The following is a 24,953-nucleotide window of genomic DNA, read 5'->3' as shown; positions in this document are numbered from 1 at the left end:
ACGTTTGACATGTACCATGCTTACAGTGGTACATGCCTGAAGGACAGCTTCCTGTAGTTGGTTCTTTCCTTCTTCATGTGGGTTCTGGGTAATAGAACTCAGGTAATCAGGCTTTGTAACAAGTGCCTTTAATGGCTTCACCATCTCTAGGCCCGCACTTTCATTTTAAAGTAAATCCCATGCAGTGTAACTTACACCATTTCACAGAAGAGAAAATCATAGTCATATTGGACATCACAAGGTAAAACAAAATTAATTAATTGAATCCAAGTCAGTTAATTCTGAAGACTGATCTTCTAAATTCTTACAATCCAGTGTGGCGTTTTCTTATGTTTTTATGTATGTAGTTGCGTTTGGAATGTTGCTGTTCTCTGACTATCTCACCTTATTCCTCAAGAAATCAAGTTTTAAACCAGCATGGTAGTTCACACCTACAATTCTGGCACTTGGGAGACTTAGGAGAATTTCTCTGAGTTTGAGGCCAGCATATAATACCTGACATAAAGTAAGTGTCTGATAATAGTTACTCTTATTTTTAAGTAACAGCAGGTAGGATGTGCAGCAGTGGGATTGAAGCTATCTAGCTTATATTTTACACATCACAAGTCTTCAAAAATATTAAATAGAAATCAAGATAAGGTAATATTATGAAAAAACACATTACAAGGTATGGTCAGGTTTGGAGGCTGTGGCTCACTGGTAGACTCAAACCTAATGTGAGAAAATGCTGGGTTCAGTCCACCATCACAGACATACACAAAGGATCATATAGCCAGTTCTTGACCATAGGAAAGAAATGTTGAAGAGGAAAAGTAGCTGAAAATTTTGGTAGTAGGATTGGAATTAGAGAATAGGAGAGCTTTGTTCTACATTAGCCCCTGGGAGAATGGAAGCTGTTAACTGTGTCCATTCTGCTTAAGTTCTTCATTATATGAGTGAAGGTATCTCAAAGAGCAGAGAGCCTGCTGTCTGCTTCACTCCCCTCCCCTCCTCTCCCCTCCCCTCCCCTCCCTTCCCCCTTCCCCTCCCCTCCTGTTTCCCTTTTCTTTCTCCTTCTCCTCCTCCTTCCCTGCTTCTTCCCCTCCTCCTTTTCTTCGTTATGAAACAGGATCTCTCTGCATATCCCCAGCTGTCAAGGTTCTCGTCAGAGATCTGCCTGCTTCTGTGTTCCAAGAGCTCTCATTAACGTGTGCTCTGCCACATCCAGCAGAGTTTTGTTGTTGTTGTTTGTATCTTTTAAAGATATGATCTCATGGTATAGCTCTCTGGCTGTTCTGGAATTCTCTGTGTAAATCAGGATGGTCTTGGATTCAGAGATTCCCCCTGCTTCTGATGAAAGGTATGCATCCCCATGCCCAGTTAAGTCAGTGTTCCTAACTCCTGAGCTATCTGTCCATTGGTTTTGTGGTAAGGAGTAAACCCAGAGCCTTGCACATACTAGACAGATATTTACCTGAGCTACACACTCAACCTCAGCTATTTATGTTTTTAAGTTAACAAAACAGGTCTCAATAATATCCATCCAAATAATACTCTGACTTACATTGGAAGTTCGGTTTGATAGTGTTGTAGCAGTAATCTCTAACTTTCAGCCTCACCTGTTGTTTTTATTACAACTCTCTTGTTCTTATTAATCTTCATAGTAAAATGTTTTGTTTGAGCTCTGTTGTATGTTTATTTTAATAAAATTATTTCCAGTAGCCAAGACACATGGGACAGACCTAGCTGTAGCTCAGGGAGCTTGTTGCTTTTTCCCTTCCCAGCTCAGGGTGTTCCCAGTAAAGTAGGTTTTTTTGCCAGAGGCAGCTAAGCTGTTTTGGCATGCTACCTTTCTGGCTAACTTGATTCTTAGGAATAGCTAAGCTTGAGAAGGAAGGAAACAGTTACACTTATTGATTTGCACTAAAAAGATCAGGCAACATGTTATTTTGGAAAAAGTGGCAAACTTTGACTTTGCTGGGCTCATGGTAGAATTTGGCAGTGCATGTTTTGTTTTATTTTGTTTTGATTTGTTTTGTTTTTCTTCAAGACAGGGATTTTCTGTAGCCCTGGCTGTCCTGGAACTCAGTCTGTAGACCAGGCCTGCCTCTGGGATTTAAGGCATGTGCCACTATTGGCCGGCTGGCAGTACATTTTAGTTGAATGAACAGCCAAGTTAAAAATTAAGCTCTGTCAGTGAATACCTGGATGACTTTAGATAATTGCTTAACTTCCCTAAACTGAGAAAACATTATCGATACTTAATAGGATGGTTGTAAGAATGTATACTTTACAGGGAGAGAAGACTTTTTTATGCGTCTGCTGATCAGTGAATATTATTATCCTGAAATTTTAATTTCTCTGCTGGAGAGTTTAGAACCCTACAGGTAGCTTAAATAATACACAAGCCATATACAGTCAGCCATATACATTTTACTTAAACTAAACTTTCAAAATCAGTCTTTTCTTTTTAAAGTCATTTTCCTGTGTTTTGTTTTTTGTTATTGTTTTTGAGACAGGGTCTCACTGTGTAGCCCTGGCTGTTCTGGAACTCTGTAAACCAAGCTGGCCTCAAACTCACAGAGATCCCACTTGTCTCTGCCTCCGAAGCACTGGGATCAAAGGCATGCAGTGCACCCACCCTCCCTGCCTTCCTCTTCCTGTTATATCATTGTACTTTTTGTTTTATTCATTTACTCTACCTAGACTAACAATTAGACTCTTAAGGTTCCAGCTTTTTGCTTTTACTTTTAGTATGGTGAGACTGGGCACCATGTAGTTCCCACTGCCCTTTAACTGACTATGTAGCCCAGGGTTAACTTTGAACTCTGATTTCTACTTCTACCTCCCAACTACTGGGATTACAGATGTGTACCCCCATGCCAGAGTAAGTCCCAGCTCTGTGAAGGGAAATTTGGGTTTCAACCCTCTTGAGGGCCCAATACATATCTGAAAGGACCAGAGTCACACAGGGCCCACTAAAACCAAGTTCTCAGCACAAAGGAAATTAATATTCCTCAGAGAGACAAAGATAAGGGATAGGAGATTAGGGAGAAGGGAGAAAGGGGACAAGGGAGTGGGGTTGGGGATATTTACCCAGAGAGACAATGGCGCCATTGGATAAAGAGGAGACAGCGTGGGCCATAGTCAAATGGCAATTTATGAGGGAAAAGGGGAAACTCCATGTAAGGAGGAGATGTTTAATTTTAGTTGGTCAGGTTAATTAGGTGAGCCAAAGGGGGCTTTTGATTGCTGGACTTCAATACTTTGATAGCTGGACCTTTATAGTCAGCCTCAGGAGGAAGAAATGGGAATAGATATTGGTGACTAGCTGTAGGAATGTACGCTGATGGTTTTTAGCAAGGAGGAGAGGGAAAGGCAAGGACAGAGCCTGGCTTTCACATGTTTGCCATACTCAGGCTGGCTAGAGCCCTTCAGCATCCTTATTTACTAACCTTAGTGTCTATAAAAAGCTTTTGTTTAGGTTTTTCAAGACAGGGTTTGTCTGTGTAGTCTTGGCTGTCTTGAAGCTTACTCTGTAGGGCAGGCTGGCCTTGGACTCAGAGATCCACTGTGTGTCTTCCACACTGCTGGGATGCAGGAGCACTACCAGCATGTCACTCAGAGAAGCAGAATGCAATCTGTGATAGAGATCCCTGTTTCCCTGGGTGAGAAACAGCAGGGTTGGGTCGGATGCTGTGGTTCTCAACCTCCTGTGTACCCAGATTCTGCTGGGGACCAAGGGAATTGGGAACGGGTCTGAGAGTCCGTTCTTCCCCTATACCCCAGGCAGGAAGGGGATGACTGAGCCCAGGATAGGATGGAATCCAGTTGGTCTCCTAGTGACTGTTGGAAGTATGGAGGGACTGGAAGAGAGGCCTTCTCCAGGAGGGTTAGGTGCTCTCTTTCTACAACAAGGTCTCTTTACAACAAAGGTCTACCCCACCTCTCCCACCCCCTACCCCACAGCGATTCTTGATGAACGGAGGGTCCTTGCTTTATTTTTTTAATCTCCAAACTGCTTTATTTTATGGCAGATGTGCATGCATATGTCTTATTTAGAATGAATCGGGGATTAAATACCTTTTGCAGGAAGGGATGCCCAGGAAGGGAACTTAGATACCTCATTAGCATGGAGAACTCTAGGTTTTTATGCTGGGGTGACTAGTTGTCATGGTTCTCTCAGTGGGATGTCATGGGAAAGTGTTCTAGGACAGGTAGACCCTGGCCGGGAGCTGGTTTCAATGCCTGCCATTCTCAATTATGAGACTTCCCAGAGTTTTTGAACTGCTTGAACCTTACCAGGTCTTCTGTCTGCTTACCTCACGATCCTCTTGCCTCTGCCTGTTGAGTGCTGGGATTAAAGGTATGTGCCATTACCACCTGGCAAAAATCAGTTTTGATGGCCAGGACCCACACCTTACCATAGCAGCCTGACATCAGCTCATTATTTAAACTTCCTGTTTATTTTTCTTCCCTCCTCCTCCTCCTCCTCCTCCTCCTCCTCCTCCTCCTCCTCCTCCTCCTCCTCCTCCTCTCCTCCTCCTCCTCCTCCTCCTCCTCCTCCTCTTCCTCCTCCTTCTTCTTTTTTTTTTTTATCCCCAAGGATTTCATTTTCTTTCTTAAATTTCTCCTTTGTCTAAGAATAAGATGCTTGTATCCAGCTTCTGTAGAGTTTATACAGGAAACAGATTTTCAAATCACCTTTCTTTGTATATGGCTGGAAATGGAGGATTTAAGTGAGACAGTTTATTTAGCATCAGGCAGTTGCTAAATATAGTACATTAAATATTTTTTTAATTATGATAGTAATGACTACACCAAAAAGTTTTTAATTGCCATTTGGCAAGTATATGCTAGGAATACATAAATTATTTACTATTAATGTTAAGTTTCCTAATACTCTCTTTTGTAGATAAAGAAATTGTGATAGTTTAACTTGGGCCCTGTGATTTGTCTGGTAGTTATAGCTTCTAAAGTGTACAGAAAGACTTGAACTCAAATTTTATGAGTTTTTAGTATGTGTATGTAATAAGCAAGTTGGTCTGTCTTAAAGATGTACTACTTTCATAGCAGCTAAAGATAAGTGATAAAGATAAAAATGTGATACAATATCATGATCAAGAACAACTTGGGGAGAAAAGGGTTTAAACTCTCAGGTCACAATCTATCACTGAGGGAAGTCAGGGCAGGAATCGGAGGCAGGAACCAAAGCAGAAGCCTTAGAGGGCTGCTGCGTCTTGGCTTGTTTCCCATGGTTTGTTCAGCCTGCTTTTTTATATAGCACAGGATGCTCCAGTTGGGGGAAGGAGGTTAGCATTGCCCACATGGGCTGAGCCCCCACTAATTAAGAAAAATGTCCCATAAGCTCACCTACAGGCCAATTTTGAGAGGCATTTTTTTTTTTTAGTTGTATTTCCCTCTTCTCTGTAATAGTAATTCTTGGGGGTTTCTTATACCCCTTTTGTTTCCAAATAACTGCAGGGCATTTTCTTCACTGGCTCTAACCCATTTTAGCTCCCGAATAAATGGTGTTGAGACTTGGTTCTTTTATTAACAAGCTGCTGGCACAATGCTTAGCTATTCTAACATGACTGGGCTGCTACTACCAGCAAAGTAACCAGGTCTTGCCCTGACTCCATCTAGTCCATGTGTGTCCTCATGACTGCTCTCTGATCTCAACCTCATGGTGAGTCCTCCTGGTCCATCTACATGGTCTCTCTCCCTCTTCTTCTCTCTCCCTCTCTGTCTTGAGAACTCTCCGATTGGGATCAGAAGTCCTGCCGTATTCTCTTCTCCTGCCCAGCTAGTGGCTGAATCACCACTGTATTAACCAAACAGGTGATGGGAAATAATTTTTACATAACATTGAGACCAGAGATGCTTGACTATGCCATTGTCTGGACTACAACCAGATATCTGGGCATAGAAATCAGCATCTGAATACACAGTGCACACAATCAGCACTCCTCAGATAACTCTAATAAAATAAAAACCCAGTCAGTACAATATGCTAAGGGAGAGGTTGTCTTTTTTACTTTTCCTTGATAAGGAACCTTTTCTCTGAGACTCTAGAAATGACTAGTGACCTGTAGTTCAGTGATGGAGGTTGGAGGTTCATGGGAGCAAAAGTGGAAGAAGTCAGAGGCAGGTGGATCTCTGTGAGTACAGCCTGCTCCACACAGCGGGCTCCAGGACAGCCAGAGCTACAGAGAGACATCCATGTCTCAAAACAGGCAAACAAAAAAGTAGAGGAAGCCAAGCCCATTGTGGTGCTACCTACTTGAGAGGAGGTGAGTTATGAGGAAAATAAAATTCTCTCTGACGCTTAAGATTGGAAATCCTGTACAACTCTAAGATTCAGTGTGTTCTAGTGAACAGCTAGCTATCTTCTAGTCAATTGACAACATTTTCCTCTCACTCTTTCTGAAAAGGGCTTTGCTATGTGCATTAACACTGAGCTCAGCATTTTACAGAGAAATTCTTGGAGATACTGTTCTTGCTACATAGTTGAACATTTTAAGAAAGTAGCTGGGCAGTGGTGCCTTTAATCCCAGCACTTAGGAGGCAGAGGCAGGCAAATTTCCGAGTTCAAGGCCACCCTGGTCTACGGAGTGAGTTCCAGGACAGCCAGGGCTATGGAGTGAGTTCCAGGACAGCCAGGGCTATACAGAGAAACCCTGTCTCAGGGGAAAAATGACTGGAGAATACAGTATGCCATATACTTTGTGTTATGGGTTGGAGATTTGTGTTCCTCCAAAAATGTTGGAGGCCTAACTTCCAATAGGATGTTAGTAATAGAACATAGAGCATTTGTAGGTTAAATTAGGTCATGAGGGTGGGGCCTTTGTAGTGGAATTAGTGTTCATATGAGAAGAGATGCTAGAGTTCACTCTGCTACATGAGGGCACAGCAAGAAGTTAGGCATGCAAGCAGAAAGAACCCCTTCTGGTACTCACTGTGGGGTCCTGACCCGGGATTGCTAACCTCCAGATCTGAGAAGTAAATGTATGTTTTGAAGCTCACTTAACTTACAGCATTTCTAAGTTTGGCAGTCCAAGCTGCCTCCAACAAATAGTCAGTGCAGCAAACTTGCACAACTTTTTCCTAGGCTCAGTTTAGCAGTGGGTAGTGATAGGACTTTTTCCATCAGAAGCTTCTGAAAAAGGTTTGTTGGTACAATTTTGGGACGTAGTTAAGATTTATATATACTTCTCTTTCGTTTCCTTAAAAAAAAAGTTGTATCTTTATTTTTTATGAGCATGAATATTTTGCCTCCATGTATGTATATGTATTGCATGTGTGCCTGCTGCCCTCAGAGTCTCTCTTCCGGCATTAGATACCCTAGAACTGGGGTTACAGAAGGTTGTGAGTTGCCATATGGGTGCTGGGAACTCAACCCTGGTCTTCTGCATGAGCAGTAAGTGCTCTTACACATTGAGCCATGTCCCCGAGCCCCTTTTCTTCTTCTCTTAAAATAGTCTGATGATATAAGCATCCAAGCGTCACGTAGAGGTCTGGTCTGTGTTCTGAGCAGAAAAGGGATCTAGAGTGTCAACATGAGATGAAAATAGAGAGATGAAACTCTGAGCAAAGGTCTTGCTTGTACTTTTTCAAAGGATTTTATTTATCTGTACATTTATGTGTTTCCTTGAGTGTGCACTACATGTCTGCAGGTGCTGAAGTAAGATCAGAGGACATTGAATTCCCTGGAGCTGGAGTTAAAAGTAGTTATGAGCCACTTAACATGGCTACTGGGAGCCACGCTCCAGTATTCTGTAAGAATAGCAGGTGCTCTCGACTGCTCTATTAACATTGCTTCAGACCTGGTTTTTAATTTATTTAATTTTGTGCTGGCTGGTGCTTGCATGCAACAGTATATGTATGGAGGTCAGAGGACAGTGTCAGGTGTCACCAGCCCTTGCCTTACACTTTCTTTGAAGCAGGTTCTCTCTGTTGCTTGCCACTGCACTGTGTATGACAGATTTGCTGACTGGTAAGCTCCAGGGTTTCTCCTATGTCTGTATCCCATCTTACTTTAAGAGTACTAGGATTACAGAGACCCAGTACTGTGCCAGCTTTTTGTATTGTATCTTAGTTACTTCCCTGATGCTGTGACAAAACACTGTGACCAAGGCAATTTATTAAAAACTTGTTTAGTTTGGGACTCACAATTTTAGAAGGTTAGAGTTCAACGTCATTACGGTAAGGAGCGTGGTGTCAGGCAGGCCTGGTGCTGGAACAGTGGCTGAGAGCTTGCATCTTAAGACACAACCATGAGTCAAAGAGAACTAACTAGGAATGGCTTGGGCTTTTGAAACCCAGAAGCTTACCCCCAGTGACAGTAAGTCCCCATCTCCTAGTAAGTCCAGTCCTCCAATAAAACCACACCTCCTAATCCTTCCCAAACAGTTCTATCAACTAAGGACCATGAGCCTAGGGGAGCATTCTCATTCAGACCACCACACATGGGTAACAGGGACTCAGGGCGTTATACTTGCACAGTAAACACTTTACCCACAGAGCCATCTTTCCAGGTGCCAAAGAATTTTTGTTCAGGCTGGTATGTTTTTGGCTTTCTATTTGGGTTCCATATGCTATAGTGGACCATAGGCACGCATAGGGAGGTTGTGGCAGAGGAGAAATTTTTAAGAAAAAGAGAAACTTCACATAAATGATTTTGAAACAAAGACCCTTGGTTATAAGGACTGTTATAGAGGATGATGTGGCTCATTGGTGAGAGGTCTTGCTAGGTTAAGTCCTTGAACAACTGGCTTATTTGCACAAATAATCCAGTCTAGAAGTACTTTTTGCAACAAACCCTGTAACGGGCAAATATGCAGGAATTTCTTTACCCTACTACAGACATAGGTTCATACAGACTCCTTCCTCATGGCCTCCATTTTGATAGGTTTGATATAGCAACTCTGTTGATATTTGTAACTTCCAGAATCTAAGTTCTACTATTAATAGGCTGTGGCACATCGGTAGAGTTATTTTAACCATTCTGAATTTTAGTTTTCTCAACTATAAAATGAGATAATGACCTAAACCAGTGGTTGGTTCATGGGTCTAGTACAGTCCCTAGCTAATGGTTATTGTAAAGCACAGGAATGAATATACATACCTTTTGGAGAAAAGAGATTGGAATGTAGAGATGGAGATTTAGAACTGTGTAAACTGGAGCCATAGCCCAGTAGGTAGAAGGCTTTTCTGGCATGCACATGGCTTTGCATTTGATCTCCAGTGCTGCAAGTGAAAAACCAAGCCAAATCCACTGTGGTGAAATCTGGTAAGTCATTACACTCTTGTACCTCAATATATATTCTACAAGAAAAATACAATAAAAGGTCTCAAAATTGTGGTGGTTTGAATATGCTTGGCCCAGGGAGTGGCACTATTAGGAGGTGTGGCCTTGTTGGAATAGATAAGGCCTTGTTGAAGGAAGTGTGTCACTGTGGGGGTGGGCTTTGAGACCCTCCTCCTTGTTGCCTGGAAGACAGTAGTCTTCTCCTGTTTCTTCCAAACAAGATATAGAACTCTCAGCTCCTCCAATGCCATGTCTGCCTGGACACCACCATGTTTCCTGCCATAATGATAATGAACTGAACCTCAGAACCTGTAAGCCAGCCCGATTAAAATTTGTCCTTTATAAGCGTTGCCTTGGTTATGTCATTTTACAGAAATGAAAACCCTCAGATAGAATTTTTCTTCACAAGGGGGCAAAGAGTAGCAAATATATCTGTGCCTGCTATCAACTTGCTTTGTGGGTCCCAAATCCATTTAGAAAATAATTACAAGATTTAAGACTATATGAAGCCTTTACCTTACCATTATATGAATAAAGAGATGGAGAATTTAGTTATTTGTAGAAATGATCTGTGTTGAGAAAAATAAAACTGGAAAAAAAAAAAAACAGCCTCCAAACAAAACAAACAAAATCCACAATCTGACATTCCTAACTCCTGGTTCCTCTCTTCCTCTTCCTTTTTTTTCATTCACAGGGCACCCAGGACTACATAGTGATCTTGTCTCAAACAAACAAAAAGGATGTATCAGTTCATCATCTTTGATAATTAATAAAGCTGTCAGTGTACAGATACAATAAATGATCTGATATATCTAAAAAATATGAGTAAAAAATAGTCTTTTCAATGACCAGATCCCTGTTCAGTTCTCTGTCTGTCTGTCTGTCTGTCTGATTACATGGAAGAGCTGTTAAGAATATCTGACAGCTGTACTTCCTATGTGGCGTGGGTGTGCATCAGTGTTGGTTGTCCTCCTTAACTACTTGCTACCTTATTTTTTGAGACAGGCTCTCTGATTTTGAGACAAGCTCGCTGATTTTTCAGCCAGACTGGCTGGTCAGCAAATCCCAGGAGTCAGTCCTCCTGTCTCCACCTTCCCAGAGCTGGGATGACGTCATATAGTCATACTTGGATTTTTATATGGGTTCCAAACTCAGGTACTTACGCTTGCAAAGCAAGCACTTTACCTTTAGCCATCTCCCCTGTCTGGTGCTCTGTCTTTACATAGAACTTCCCCCAAGGTTTTCTCATTTAACTTGAAAACAGCTTTAGAGCAATAGCTCTTATTTTCCAAGAGAAACAACTGGGGGTCAGCTGCAAGGTTATACTATATAGCAGGACCTAAACGAACCACAGATTTTTTTTTTTAAACAAAGTAAATGCTTTTACTGCTATGGAATATGTGGCTTTCTTGGATACCAGAGCTTTTAGCATCTCAAATGAGCCAGAAAATGAAATTCAAATCCCTGAAGTTGCTAACACCCCTTTGATGTTGAAGCTCCGATCCTCTGTTCAGAAAAGTCCCCTCAGGTCACTTACCTTTTTCAACTTCATTGAAGAAGAACCTCGTGGAATGAACTATTATACTGTAGTTATGGGCACTCTCCTTATTGCTAAACCTAATGAACTGTTTTAGACTTCATCTTAGTTTGACGCTTCTATGTCACGTGATACCCTTAATGCCTCCTTCCTCCCCCTTTTAAGTCTTTCCTTTTTTCTTTCTTTTTTTCAGGGGAAGAGGGAGTAGGATATTTTCCTGTGTTTGAAGCTTCAAGGGATAAGTTTGAATTTCATCCTGATCCTCCTGTATCTACTTCCCTAGTACTGGGATTACAGGCGTATGCTCTGACTTATGCATTGCTGAGGGTCAAACCCAGGACAAGCACTGCCAGCTGAGCTATTTCCCTAACTCTTCCTCTTCCTCCTTCTTCCTTCCTCATCCTCCTTCTTCCTCTCTCTTCCCTTTTTTTTATTTTTTGAAAAAGCATCCCCCTTTAACATATTTGTTGTGGTGGGGCACATGTCAGAGCATACATGTGTGTCAGAGCACTCTTGGAGGAACTGGCTTCTTCCTTCCCAGGATTGAACTCAGGTCATCAGGCTTTGTGACAAGTCTTCAGGCATGGTGGCAAGTGTCTTTACCCATTGAGCCACCTCACCAGTCTCTTCCTCTCTCCTCCTTAAAGCAAGCTTCCCTTGCTTTTTTTTTTAATCTACTATAAAATATCTGTTTATTTTTGTTTGTTTTTCTTCTACTACTTCTGCTGTTTCTGAGTTGTAGTTTCCTTTCAGGGTTTTCTCTGTTCACCTATTGAAGTTGGTGTTGCCTGAGAGCACAGTTGTCTCTAAAGACTGACCTATAGTGTGGCAGACACTTTGAGCTTCAGATTTGTTTATTCTGTCTTGCAAACATCTCCATGATTGTCTCATACTTTGCCCAGACTTACATTTAAAACTGAGCATATACCTTAGTTTCCCTAAAAGCTCTTTTATTCTAGCAGTCTATGGTTTGTATCCCTACACCTTCTCAAATCAGAAAATATTCACCTTGATAGACTTATCTGTCTCCTGCATGCATTCATGCAGAGGGGTGGTGTGTGTGTGTGTGTGTGTGTGTGTATGTATGTGTGTGTTGCTAAGATATAGAAATCCTATAGGCAAGGCAAAGCTCCTCATTACAACCAGGAGCAGGATTTCAGAAGAAGCAGTTAGCACCCTCTAGTGTTAGAGTCTTGTGTGTGTGTGTGTGTGTGTGTGTGTATTCTTTGTTTACATTCCAAATGCTTTCCCCTTTCCTAGTTCCCCCCTTTCCATATGTCCCATAAGTCCTCTTCTCTCCATCCATTCTCCTATCATTCCCACTCCCTTTTCTCTGTCCTGGTACTCCCCTACAATGCTGGATCAAGTCTTTCCAGGATCAGGGCCCTCTTCTTCCTTCTTCATGGGAATCATTTGATATGCTAATTGTGTCTTCAGTATTCAGAGCTTCTGGACTAATTAATATCCACTTATCAATAATTGCATTCCATGTGTATTCTTTTGTGATTGGGTTACCTCGCTTAGGAAGATATTTTCCAATTCCAACCATTTGCCTAAAAAAATTCATGAATTCATTGTTTTTAATTGCTAAGTAGTATTCCATTGTGTAAATATACCATATTTTTTGTATCCATTCCTCCACTGAGGGACATCTGAGTTCTTTCCAGCTTCTGGCTATTATAAATAAGGCTGCTACAAACATAGTGGAGCATGTGTCCTTATTGTTAGAGTCTTTATGTAGACTTTAGCTCTGTTAGGGTTCCAGTGCCCATATCAGGACCTTTAGTCCTTGGCAGCTGCTAGTGTTGTATCTATCTTTCAGCCTGGATTCTAAGACCTTTGGCCCTGAGGAGTTGATAGCTCTCAACTGTTGATAGCTCTGTAACTCTTCTGGTGAGTCTTCAATCTCTCTTATTATTATTATTTTTTTAAATCAAGACAGGGTCTCACAGTATAGCTTTGGCTGGTATCAAACTCTGTATAGACTTAATTGACCCATCTGCCTGGTTTTGGCTCTTGAGACCTGGGATTAATGGAATGAACCACCATGGTTGGCCTTTTTAGTCTTCTTTCTGCTCTCTCTTGTTTGTGTCCCCACACACCCCCATCTCTCCTTTCTTCCCCAGTTCTTGTGTGTGTGCGCGCGCACATACACACACACCACATTCTCTGTGGCACATATGAGTCAACATACATATTCACACTCACACACACTAGAATGTAATAAGGGTTGGAGAGATGTTTCAGCAGTAAGTGCACTAGCTGTGTTTACAGAGGACCTGGGTTCATATTCCAGCACCCATATGGGCAACTCATAAACACATAACTCTATTTCCAGGTGATCCTACAGCTTCTTCAGGCCCCTGGGGCACCAGGTACCTAGGCAGTATGCATACATACAGGCAGGCAAAATATTCATACACATAAATAAAAAATCTTTTTAAAAATAAATAAAATACAATAAAAAGCAATAACTTTTGGATGTCATTATCATTAGTTTGAATTAATCATTGCTGCAATTAGTTATTACAGAAATAACTACCATTAGTTACTATCATTAAGGTGACAAAATATTTTATAAACATTGTCTCCATTTGCAATTTTTCAGATAAGCGCTGTTATCATTTTTCGTGTCTTTATTTAGTTGCATATTCATGCTGTTTAGTTTCAACTAAGCAACATTCCCAGGATCTTCCAGCTTATAAGAGTCACCTTAAGCAAAATATAAAGAAACCTGTAGAGGTACTAGGTCCTTGTTCACAGATAAGCACTAGGGAAACCAGGAATATTTAACACACAGGGTTGTCTCTTCAGTGGAAGAAATGGATACCTGCTTTCTGCCCAGAAAGCTGGGAGTGGATGGAGTTAATAACCTGGTGATCTGTGCTATCTGTCGGTGGGGCCTAGTCAAACCTGAATCCCCCAGACTGTTATGTTTATCCCAGACTCTTTCTCCCTTGGCCTTTATTTGAGCATCGCTTCGGTCAGTAGAAGCCATCCTTAGGGGAGATGCTCCATATACTTTGTAACTTGGTGACCTCTGTGATAACACCAGATCCTCCCCCCAGGCCCATCCTTAGGGGTGTGTGGGGACACAAACAAGAGAGAGCAGAAAGAAGACTAAAAAGGCCAACCATGGTGGTTCATTCCATTAATCCCAGGTCTCAAGAGACAAAACCAGACAGATGGGTCAGTTAAGTCTATACAGAGTTTGATACCAGCCAAAGCTATACTGTGAGACCCTGTCTTGATTTAAAAAAATAATAATAATAAGAGAGATTGAAGACTCACCAGAAGAGTTACAGAGCTATCAACAGTAGCTTAAGCTACAGAACCCATCCTTAGGGAAGAGATGGCATGCGGATTTTGAGGTAGTTATGCTTTAAGCCTTATTGTGATAATTGTTACCAGGAAACTTCTTTCCAGAACTTGCACTGTACTTAAATATGGCTAAAATAAACTGCCAGTGTCAGACTCTAGTGCAGTGGTTCTCAACTTTTTTAATAATGTGACCCTTTCATACAGTTCTTCATGTTGTGGTAAACATCAACTATAATGTTTTTTTGTACTTTATAACTGTAATTTTGCTACTGTTGTGAGTGGTAATATCTGATATGCAGGATATCTGATAGGTGACCCCTTTGGGGTCTCAACCAGTGGGAAGAGAACTGCTGCTGTAGAAGTTTGATCCAACACTGGCTACTTAGTTGTGTTAAACCAGTTGTCCTCACCTCCTGGGGATTGTGACTCTACCAACCCCAGTGTTTGCAGAGACACCACCCCCAACAGAAACCTTTCTCTTTTGAGAACCAGTTTTGCTATGTAGCCTAAATGCTAAAATTATAGGCATGTACCACCATGCCTACCTAACATAAGTATACTTTTAAAAAAATCATCATGGGAAAATATACACAGTGCAAAATTTCCCATTTTACTCATTTCTGAGAGACAGAGTCTTCATGCTACGCCTGTATACAGAGGCTAGAGGCCACCCTTAGGTGTCCTATTTCAGGAGCTGTCAACCTTGTTTTTTGAGATAGCCTCTCACTGATGAGGAACTTACCAAGTAGGTCACTCTGGCTGGCCACCAGCCCCTAAGAATCTGCCTGTCTAGAATCTACTCCCCCAGCACGAGGGGTACAAGCTTATACCATCAAACTCAGGTGGTGTTTTGTTTTGTTTTGTTTGAATCTGTTTGTGACCAAACTCAAGCATTTTATTGACCAAGTTGTCTCCTGAATCCATCTTAGCTATTTTCAAGTTATGAATCAGTAACATTAAGTACATTCACAATGTTGTGTGACCACCTTTACTATTTCCAGAAAGTTTTTTTTTGTTTGTTTGTTGTGTTTTTTTGTTTGTTTGTTTTAAAATCATCCTAAATGATTCTGTATGTCTTAGGAAATCCTTCCGTATACCCAGCCTCTGGTAACCCTAGGCTACTTTCTGTTTCTGTGAATTTGCCTATTTTAGTTCATTTACATTAGCTCAGCCATATTTGCTTGTCCATTTATCTGTCTCTTTAGATGCCCTGGAATCTGCTTTATCCAGTAGAAGTGATTTTGGCTGGTCTCTTGGTGGTGAAACCTTGCAGCTAGAATACTTAATTATTATATAGAGTGGGCAAAGTCCTTATTGGTGTATTTATTCATGCTGGCTAGTTTTATGTCAAGTTGACACAAACTAGAATACTTTTAAAAAGAGGAAACCTCTACTGAGAAACTGTCCCCAGCAGACTGGCCTGTGGGCAAGCCTGTGGTGTGTTTTCTTGATTGATGATTGATATGGGAGGGCCTAGCTTACTATGGACAGTGCCACCCCGGGCTGGTGGGCCTAGTCCTGAGTGCTATAAGAAAGCAGGCTGAACAAGCCAGTAAGCAGTACTCCACCAGGGTTTCTGCATCAGTTCCTGCCCTGACTTCCCTGGGTGGCTGACCTATATAAACTGTAAAGTGAAAAACCCTTTCCCCCCAAGTTGTTGTATTGTCCAAATTTTAATTGAAAGAAGAAGGAGGAGGAGGAGGAGAAGGAGGAGGAGGAGGAGGAAGAAAAAAAAGAAGAAGAAAGAAGAAGGAACAACAACAACAACCTTAGCCCTGTCACAGAACCAGCAAGCACTTAAATTGGGGTATTCCATGTTGTTAACTATGAGTTCTCAATGAACTTATTTGGGGGGACTTTAAATAAAATAGTCAACATGGGAGTGAAAAGAAATTCATGGACTAATCCATCAGTTTGTAAAATTGACATTGTTCTTTTATCTGTTTAGAAAATAAATGCACAGAGGTCAGAGGCCATTCACCAACAACCTTTCATTGTTGAGTACTTCTCAAATGCTTTAGCATATAGCCGAAAAAAGTAGGAAAGGATACCCTAGTAGGGGGTAGAATAATAGGCCATCTGCTTCCTATTAAAATTTCTTTATTCCAGTGGATAAGAACTCTAGAGCTATTTTTAGATTGTTTAAAGAATTTCCCCCTGAGGAACAGTACACATTTGGCCTTCTATACTTATTTACCTAGAACAATTATATTTTGACTATCTAAACAGACTATTCCCCTCTGAATATTTTAATGGTAGTAATAGTATTGTCTCTATATCAAACCATGACCATGTAAGCCTGTCTTTAGGTTTACCAGCCTTCTCAACTGAGACTCAGAGTAAGTGGTCAGGAAGTAGTTGGCTCTTAGCCACGGCTGAACATGCTTCTTTTCTTGAAGATGTAACACTGTTGTAGAACAGCTCAGCACTGGATGTCTTTGTCTTTGCTGTTTCCTCAGGGCAGCAGCTTTGCACTGAGCACTCGTAGTTAACAAACACCCTTTACATTTCCTACACAGCAGTAGTTCTTAGCCTTCCTAATACTGTTAACCATAATATAGTTCCCCATTTTGTGGTGACCCCCCCAATCGTAAATTGTTTTTTGTTGCTACTTGATAACTGTAACTTTGCTTCTCTTATAAATATAAATGTGTAGGATATCTAATATCTGACTTCTGTGAAAGGGTTGTTCAACCTGCAAAGGGGTCCCGACCCAAAGGTTGAGAACTGCTGCTGGTAAGCTTGCTAGAGCCTGTGAGGCTGGGTGGTGGGCCTTGAATCCCGTGTACTGGCTGCCTGCGATTCAGGCCTGGTGAGTGGAGCCAAAGCCCACACTACAGACCTTCGCCTGTTAGGTCTGGTCTATATTTTCACCTGTCTAGCCCTCTCAGCAGCCTGGCTTCTCAGCTAATAAGAAGAACCTTTGATTCAGCTATTTTTCTGGAACTGACAGATCAGAGTCCATTCAGTTTACCATTTTTTCTTTTCTTTTCTTTTCTTTTCTTTTCTTTTCTTTTCTTTTCTTTTCTTTTCTTTTCTTTTCTTCTTTTCTTTGTTTTTCTTTCTTTTTTCTGCAGTCTCTTGAGCCTCAATGTGTTTCTTTTTTATTTAACTTTTTTTATTAGATATTTTCTTTATTTACATTTCAAATGTTATCCCCTTTCCTGGTTTCCCCTCCGAAAACACCCTATCCCATCCCTTACTCCCCCTGCTCACAAACCCACCCACTCCCACTTCCTGACCTGGTATTCCCCTATACTGGGGCATCAAGCTTTCTTGGGGTCAAGGGCCTTCCTCCCTTTGATGTCCAACAAGGCTATCCTGTGTACTGTTTGGTTGGTGGTTTAGTCCCTGGGAGCTCTGGGGGTACTGGTTGGTTCATACTGTTGTTCCTCCTATGGGGCTGACAGCTCCTTTGGCTCCCTGGGTCCTTTCTCTAGCTCCTCCATTGGGGACCTTGTGCTCAGTCCAGTGGTTGGCTTGGAGCACCCACCTCTGTATTTGTCAGGCACTGGCAGAGCCTCTCAGGAGACAGCTATATCAGGCTCCTGTCAGCAAGCACATGTTGGCATCTACATTAGTGTCTGGGTTTGGTGACAGTATATGGGGTGGATCCCCAGGTGGGGCAGTCTCTGCTCCACGCTTTGTCTATGTATCTCCTTCCATGGGTATTTTGGTCTTCCTTCACCTTGAGCTTCATTTGGTCTGTGAATTATATCTTGAGTGTTCCAAGCTTCTGGTCTAATATCCATTTATCAGTGAGTACATACCATGTGTGTTCTTTTATGACTGGGTTACCTCACTCAGGATGATATTTTCTAGTTTCATCCATAGCCTAAGAATTTCATGATTTCATTGTTTTTAATAGCTGAGTAGTATTCCATTGTGTAAATGTACCATAGTTTCTGTATCCATTCCTCTGTTGAGGGACATCTGGGTTCTTTCCAGCTTCTGGCTATTATAAATAAGGCTGCTATGAACATAGTGGAGCATGTGTCCTTATTACATGTTGGAACATCTTCTGGGTATATGTCCAGGAGTGGTATACCTGCGTCCTCAGGTAGTGCTATATCCAAATTTCTGAGGAACCGCCAAACTGATTTCCAGAGTGGTTGTACCAGCTTGCAATCCCACCAGCAATGGAGGAGTGTTCCTCTTTTCCACATTCTCACCAGTACCTGCTGTCACCTGAGTTTTTGATCTTAGTCATTCTGACTGGTGTGAGGTTGAATCTCATGGTTGTTTTGATTTGCATTTCCCTGATGACTAAGGATGTCGAACATTTCTTTAGGTGCTTCTCAGCTATTCAGTATTCCTTAGTTGAGAATTCTTTGTTTAGGTCTGTATACCATTTTTTAATAGGGTTATTTGGTTCTCTGGAGTCTAACTTCTTGAGTTCTTTGTATATATGGATATTAGCCCTCTGTCGGATGTAGGGTTGGTAAAGATCTTTTCCCAATTTGTTGGTTGCTGTTTTGTCCAATTGACAGTGTCCTTTGCCTTACAGAAGCTTTGTAATTTTACCATTTTCAGATTACCATTTTCATGTGTGGAAAAAAAATCTTGCAAAGCCTGCAGTTGGGATGTTTCCCATCTTCTTCTTTAGTTTCTCAGCACACTACACTTAAAATGAGATTATACTATCAGGACCAGACTTTGTAGACTCTGTTTCTTAATGTCTCTGAGTTCCTCTCTTCTTTAGTCCATTGTTTAATTCTTTCCTTTGATCTACAACAGTAACTTCCTATCAAGTCCTTCATTCTCTGATCTTCCTATGCTGTTTGTCATTTATTTAACTGTAGTATACTTTCCCATACTGTATAGAGTGAATATCCTGGTCTGGGAGATGGCAGATTTCATGGAGGACCCAGTTTGAACTCCTAGAACTCACATAGCAGTTCACAATCATCTAATATTATTATTTTAATAATAGTAGTAATACTAATACTAATAATTTGCATTCAAAGACTCAAATCCCTCTTCTGGCTTCCTCAGGCACCTGGCATGCACATTATACACAAACATATATGCAGGCAAAGTGACTCTTACTCCGTGTACCTAGCAACCTCTTCCCATTCACTTTCAAGCTAAAAGATTTCTTCACTATTTCTCCCAATAATTTAAACTGTTACCAGTTCTCCCAAACCTGATTTTCATTTCCTCATTATTTTGATGATATGTTTTGCCTATAGATTATTTTGGATGGACCATATTATTTCCCCATTAGACTTACATTCTCTAAAAAGGAAGTGCCTAGTACCATAGTTGGTACAAAGTAAGCATTTGGTAGATGCTATCTATGGTGGTACTGGTGGTGGTAACTATGATTGCATTTGTTTACTTGAAAATACCTGACAAAAGCAATTTAGGAAGGAAGGGCTTATTTTTAGGCAATCAGTTCCATCATGGTGGGGCCAGTTTGGGCCACAGGAGTGTGAGGTGGCTGTCACAGGTATTCAGTCAGGAAGCAGAGTGAGATGGCTGCTGATCATGTTTCTCCCTTTTAGTCACCCAACACTCAGGGTAGGACCCCAGCCCTTTCACTTAAACCTTTCTGGAAATATCCACCTAGACATATTCAGATGCATTTCCAAGGTGATTCTAAATCTAGTCATTGACAGTGGACATTAACCCTAACAATGATGAGGAAATACAGAGAATCACGTTAAATCTTCATTGACCATCATCATCAGTCTTGTCTGTTCAAATCACGAGGGAATATACCAGCAGAAAAGTGAATGAGGCAGGAAGAAAATTGTAAATGTTAAGGAAAGGGGCATTGAAATCTAATCAGAGATGAGTAGCCAGAAGGAGGCTAGGTTGAGAGAACCGGGTATTATAGATTTGCACTATAGAAGAATAACTGATACCCTCACATCTCTGTTTGAGAGCAGAGGGAACAGACGTGCTTCGAGGGTAAAATTGGAGGGAGGGGAGGTTCTTCAAGTAAAGAATCTCAACCTCCAGAACTCTTCAACAGGCCTGACTGCTAGAGAGGTTCTTAGTATCCCATTTGGAAGGGTCCCAGTAGTAGTTGGGAGGCAGAGGCTGGTGGATTTCTGTTAGTTTGAGGTTAGCCTGGTCTACAGATGAGTTCCAAGATGGTAAGGCTAGAGATAAACTGTATCTCTGTGAGAGAGAGAGAGAGAGAGAGAGAGAGAGAGAGAGAGAGAGAGAGAGAGAGAAGGAGAAAGAAAGGGAGGGAGGGAGAAAAATAAAGGGTGCCAGCAGAGGCTTTGTTACATTCCGGTGCTTATGGCAAATTGGACTCTTCTCTAAGACCTCTTCCAACTCTGCAATTCAGTGCTTGCATGATACATTTCAATAATAGAAGCATGACCGGTGAAGGCTGCAAGTGGAAATAAAATAGCCTTTAAGACAAAACAAAACCACTGCCACTACCAAACCCCAAAAGCATCTTTGAACAAACTGACCCACCAGCCAGGCATTATGATTCGCTCCTTTCAGTATTTGGGAGGCAGAGACCACTCTGGTCTACATAGAGAGCTCCTGACAGCCAGGGTCACGTAAAGAGATCCTGTCTCACACACACCCCTCGCCCAGGATTTACTCTCCAAAGTAATTCTTCTAGTTTTGAAGATGAAATGTTAAAAAACAATTTTCAAGTGAGTAGCAGTCAAATCTAGAGGTTTACACTTTGCTATAGGAACTGTCTTAGAGTTACTGTTGCTATGACGAAACACACAATGAGGGAAGTGAAGAGTTTATTTGGCTTATACTTCTATATTGTTGTTTATCATCAAAGAAAATAAGGACAGGGACTCAAACAAGGCAGGAATCTGGAGGCAGGAACAGATGCAGAGGCCATGGAGGGGCGCTGAGTACTGGCTTGCTCCATGTTTGCTCAGCCTACATTCTTATAGAACCCAGGACCACCAGCCCAGGAATGGTTCCACCTACAATGGGCTGGGCCCTCTCCCATCAATAACTAATTGAGAAGATGCCCTACGGCTGGATCTTATGGAGGCATTTTCCCAATTGAGGTTCCCTCCTCTCATATGACTCCAGATTGTGTCAAGTTGACACATAAAACTATCAGGATAGTAAGGGTAGAGAGGAGAGGAGGGTTAGGATGGGCTTTGTTTCACTGAGGCCTCAATTTAGTCCATTAGCTGTGTAAGATTTGTCTCACTATCTTCATCTCAGAAATGCAGCTAAGAATACATTTTTAGAGTTGGAATGGAGATTAAATCAGTAAAGAGTACCTAGCCAGAACATGATAGAGATTCTAAATTACATCTTTTTTTTTCTTGCTTTCTTTTTTATTTTGAAAAAGTAAAGAGGTGTTTGGTTGGTTGGTTGGTTTTTCGAGACAGGGTTTCTCTGTGTAGTCCTGGCTGTCCTGGAACTCACTCTGTAGACCAGGCTGGTCTCAAACTCAGAAATCTGCTTGCCTCTGCCTTCCAAGTGCTGGGATTAAAGGCGTGCGCCACCACCGCCCGGCTTGTTTGTTTTTTGTTTGTTTGTTTGTTGTTTTTTCAGCAGAAGTCTTTGCATTGAGAATATAATAGTGGTTTCCACTTTTAGCAAAAAGTGTGTGTGTGTGTGTGTGTGTGTGTGTGTGTGTGTGTGTGTGTGTGTGTGTGTGTGTGTGGTGTCTAGGGAAGAGTATTGGAGTACAAGAGCCACTGTATATGTGTGAGGTTCCTTGTGAGGCATGGTCTTTCTTGTTGCTTCTGCTGTTGCACTGCTGCCCCAGCTAGCTGGGCTAGGAGCTACTACACTACTGGACAATTCTTCAGTCTCTTTTTCTTTAGCTATTTTGTGAATGAGATTTCTTTTTAAATTTCATTCCTAGCAAGTCTGTTATTGGTGTATAAAAGTGCTACTAATTCTTATATGTTGATTTTTTATATCATGAAATTTTTATTGAATTCATTTTTTTAATCTCTACTAGGTTTTTGTAGATTTTTCTTTCTGTTTATAGTCACATCTCTGGTAAACAGTGATCATTTGGCTCATCGTTTACTATTTGTACACCTTTTACTTCTCTTACCTGACATTATGATTAAGAATTCCAGCCCCTGCCGGGCAGTGGTGGTGCACGCCTTTAATCCCAACACTTGGGAGGCAGAGGCAGGTGGATTTCTGAGTTTCTGAGTTCGAGGCCAGCCTGGTCTACAGAGTGAGTTCCAGGACAGCCAGGGCTACACAGAGAAACCCTGTCTCGAAAAACAAAAAAAACAAAAAAAAAAAAAAAAAAAAAAATTCCAGCCCCAGAGCCAGTGATATGGTATAGTGGTAAAGACATTTGCAGCCAAGCATGAAAACCTGGGTTTTATTCCTGTGGCCTACATAGTGGAATGAATGCTGACTCCTTAAGGTCTGACCTCTACATACATGCTGTACCACGTGCACAAATGCACATCTACACACACACACACACACACACACACACACACACACACACACACACACACACCATGGGAGAAGGCACACATTTAACAAAAAGACTCTAGTATTTAACTACTTCTTACCATTTCTGCTTGTGTTGCCTTCGAAGGCTGAGGCATGAACATCATGAAGTTCAGGCCAGCCTGAGCTACAATAAGTTCTTAGCCAGGCTGGGGTAACCTGCCTCAAAAGAAATAAATTAAATAATAATTCTAATGAAGAACATTGAAGGATTAGCTGGATGTAGTTGTACATGTCTTTAATCCCAGCACTCAGGAGACGGCTGAGTCAGGTTAATCTGTCTAAATTCTAGGCCAGCCTGGTCTACATAGTGAGTTTTAGGACAGCCAGAGCTAGAGCTACATAGTGAGACCCTGTCACAAAATAAATAAATATATAAAATAAAATAAATTAAAGGATGAACCTGTAGATTTCCCCTAAAGCAAGTCATCTGAAATAACAAGTAGGAACATGGCTGTCTGTGGCACACAGCCTCTCACAGGAAACCAAGTACAGATTTCAGTCTGGAGACCGATTCCTCAGCTTCCCACATTATATCCCTTGACTTCCTTCTTGAGAAGTGGAGCATCTCTAGATTGCTAATAAAGTGACAAGCTGGCTACTTCAGTTCTGAAACAGATCAGGGTAGAGTGATGGATTTTCTTTGGCATTCAAAGGATTTCTGTAACAGCATATTAACAAAGATACATTATTTAAGCTCCAATATTTACAGATCCCAAAGAAGCTTTTAGGGGATTTAGGGAGTTAATCTTTGACTTTTGAAGCCAGCTTTCTACCGTTAGAATACCAATGAACCTCTGAAAACTGCAGGGAATAGTTAGGTAGGCACTTACACACTGCTAACGATAAGTTGAGCTTGGTTGTCTTACTGGATATGTTGTTGTAAAATATGTGAGAACTTTCTCAGAACATGTTCTTACCACTCTGCACCATTGCCCTGGTCTGAGCCCCATGTTCATAATTGCCAGGCACGTGCCATATGTTCTCGGCTGGACTCTGCCTCTCCACCCTTGCTGCCTTTCAGTACAACCATCAAAGTGGCCCTGTTTCAAACATAAATAAGATTATGATGTTCTTCTGCTCAAAACTGTGTGTGCTGCTTGCTTCACTCAGACTGAAACCGTAAGTCCTCACAGGAGCCTGCAAGGCTCTGCATGAGTCGAAGAGCACATTCTCTTCGACGCCTTGCTGCTACTGGGTCCTGTTAGGTCACTCCAGGTACACTGGCCTCTTCATTATTCTCCAGACATATCCTCCGTGATCCTCTGATAGTTAATATTGTCCTCTTGATAAGAAATAGAATCTATCTAGGAGACAGACCTCTATGTTATTTGAGGTGGGAAGACCTATCCCGACTGTGGGTGGCATCACAGGATTGAGTAAAGAGGAAAAAGCCAGCCGACCACCAGCATCACCTCTCTGCATGTGAGGGGCCAGTTGTTGTTTCTGAGCTATTCATAATCGCCAGGGGTGTTTGCTCCGTTATAGCAAAGAAGAAAGTAACTATGTACTTCTCAATGTAGAGCCTCAGCACTGAGTGGGTTTTTTTCCTTCAATTGTTTTGTTTTGTTTGATGCTCTAAAAGGCTCTACTATAGTGTCACTTGGTTGCCACATATTTCCTTTAAGCCTTTGGATATGGAACCTCTCAGTGTATTTTACCCTGATTATCGTTTAATGCAGTGATTTAACTATAGTGCACTTCTGGTGTTCTTTTTTGGGGAGGGTGTGGAGTTGAGATAGGGTTTCACTTCGTAGACCTGGCTGCCTGGGAACTCACTCTGTAGACCAGGCTGGCCTCAAACTCAGAGACCTGCCTGCCTCTGCCTCCCAAGTGCTGGAATTAAATGTGTGTGCCAGCACTGCCTAGACATTTCTGTTGCTCTTGCCTTGCCTGAAGGCTTTCTTCTGTCCACACTCTTGACTTTGTTTTGACATTTATCCAGTGCCTTTTCCAGCCCTGTAGGATATACACTCCATGAGAGCAAGCGTGTGTGCTTTATGGACCGGCCCAAGTCTCTAGCTCAGTGTCTGACACAGAGTAGATACCTAAGTATTTACTGAATGATGAACTTTGGGGCTAGCCCTAGAACTCTCACTGTGAAGCTGGGGGAGTGTCTCACACATGCAGCCCCAGCAGGGATTGGCAAGAGTTCTAGAGTAGCCTGGGCTAAGAAGACCCTATCTCAAACAAACAATAAAACAAGCAAACAAAAGCTAAAAAACAATACTCACTGACAGCCACTGTGTATATCAGACTCTTCTCTTTGGCACACCCTACTCTGATAGCATGTGTAACAAACCCAGTATGCCTGAGATTGAGAAATTTTATAAGTTAAAATTGAAGACAACAGAAATACAAGGGAAAACA

General features: G+C 41.7%; 1 protein-coding gene across 3 annotated transcripts in view; it reads left to right on the top strand.

Moving 5' to 3' along the window:
* The window catches only part of Fam168a (family with sequence similarity 168 member A), a 124,676-nt gene that overhangs the window by 73,539 nt on the left and 26,184 nt on the right, over positions 1–24,953 (top strand). The gene's annotated exons all lie outside the window — the stretch shown is intronic.

This window comes from Apodemus sylvaticus, chromosome 1, assembly GCF_947179515.1.
Source record: "Apodemus sylvaticus chromosome 1, mApoSyl1.1, whole genome shotgun sequence".
Classification (NCBI taxonomy): Eukaryota; Metazoa; Chordata; class Mammalia; order Rodentia; family Muridae; genus Apodemus; species Apodemus sylvaticus.
The sequence above is the reverse complement of the archived record's forward strand: the minus strand, read 5'-3'. Positions and strand labels throughout refer to the sequence as shown.